This window comes from Leuresthes tenuis, unplaced genomic scaffold (assembly GCF_036924035.1).
Source record: "Leuresthes tenuis unplaced genomic scaffold, fLeuTen1.0.hap1 SCAF_18, whole genome shotgun sequence".
Classification (NCBI taxonomy): Eukaryota; Metazoa; Chordata; class Actinopteri; order Atheriniformes; family Atherinopsidae; genus Leuresthes; species Leuresthes tenuis.
The window spans coordinates 25,928,914-25,930,401 of record NW_027325372.1 but is presented as its reverse complement, the minus strand read 5'-3'; the positions used below and the strand labels follow the sequence as shown (position 1 = coordinate 25,930,401).

General features: G+C 43.6%; 1 non-coding gene across 1 annotated transcript; it reads right to left on the bottom strand.

Annotated features, from left to right (window-relative positions):
- Window positions 1-279: 279 nt before the first annotated feature.
- Window positions 280-393, bottom strand: LOC140276348 (U5 spliceosomal RNA). Its single transcript, XR_011908949.1, has one exon. It is a non-coding gene; the product is annotated as a U5 spliceosomal RNA (small nuclear RNA).
- Between the last annotated feature and the right edge of the window lie 1,095 nt (window positions 394-1,488).

The following is a 1,488-nucleotide window of genomic DNA, read 5'->3' as shown; positions in this document are numbered from 1 at the left end:
TCACCACACTTGCGGCAGAACTTGGGCTGCCCCTGGTAGTGGATGTAACCTCGGTTTTCAAGGTGGCCAGAGTGTCGCCCACCCGCTGCACTGAGCACTCTTCAGCCCTTTTAAATGGTATAACTTTGCACTCCCGCACGCTCCAGCAAGCACCATTCAAGCAACAACTTTGCACTCCAGCTTCGAACATCGGCACAGTCGCAACAAGTAAGGCGACTCTACTCAGAGAAGTCACTCTGCACAGTAAGAAGATTTCTTTTGCACAGACAGAAAGGGCTTCACCCGCAAAGGTAAAGCCTGCCAAAAATAGAAACAACTCATTAGTGCTGCTCTCCACAGAAATCTTTAGTAAAAGGCGAAAGACTTGTACGTTATGAAGAGAAACCAGAGTACGATTATCCGTCACTGCGGGAGCGGGGCATAAGGCTTGTTGGCATAGCCACCTTCCCCATGGTGGGCTTTGCTTGGTTGAGCCGCTTGCTCCCCCCCCCCTTGCTCCTCGGCTGACCAAGTAGGAACAATCGGGCCCTATTCGATGGCTGCCTTGTCTTTTACTCTGTGCAAAAGACAAGGCAGCAACAAAATCACCACGAGAATCCCGTATTGAGGCTTTGTTCTGACCGCTCATTCGGTGTCGCGTTTCTTTCAAGCAATTCTCCCGGTTAGCCCACACTCGGCTCGCTCCCATAGCCGTGTTAAAGTCTACTTCGCATTCACTCTCTTTTCTCAGCAGACTCTTGGGATTTTATCTATAAAATGAATTCCTTCACTCAAACTATGTGAAAAATGCTTTGTCCTTAATATTTACCATGTCTAGAAAGATTTAAACAAAAAAAACAACGTTGTACTTTGCAGTAAAAGAAAGAGCAAATCTAAAGTTTCAGGAATCCGAGAATAAGCTTACTTTCATGAGTGCTTCACGATTTCGGATTTTGCTATAAAATGAATTCCTTCACTCAAACTAAATTAAAACTGCTAAACCGCTAATCTGTTATATGTAAGGCAGATGTCAAATTCACCGAAATAGGATCAAAGGGTATTCGGCCAATCGAGCTGTAGCAGCTTCGGTAAAAGAGTATAAGTTGAAGAGTTTGTGAATAAAGGTGTGCGCACACATAGTGTGCTGTACGAAAATAGGCAGGGAGCAATGCCGGCTGGGGTATATGTTCTTGTATGTTGTCTGACTGTTTGATTTGAATGTGTTGTGTAAGTGTCCTGTTGAATGTTACATGTTTGGGCTTTGACACGCTTCACTGTGGTTGTTAACTGTGTGGTGTGTCCTGAAATGTTATATGTTTGGGCTGTGTGACATGCTTAATGCTTGTCAGTAGCTACCCACTTATTCATATATAGCAACTGACAACATAAGAAGTCCGGACATACTTTGATAGTAGTTGTAGAAGTATCCTTATTGATAATAGATCACTAATTCATAGTGATAGAACAGTAGATGAACAGGTGCTTGCACATGTCTTACGAAAATAAAAT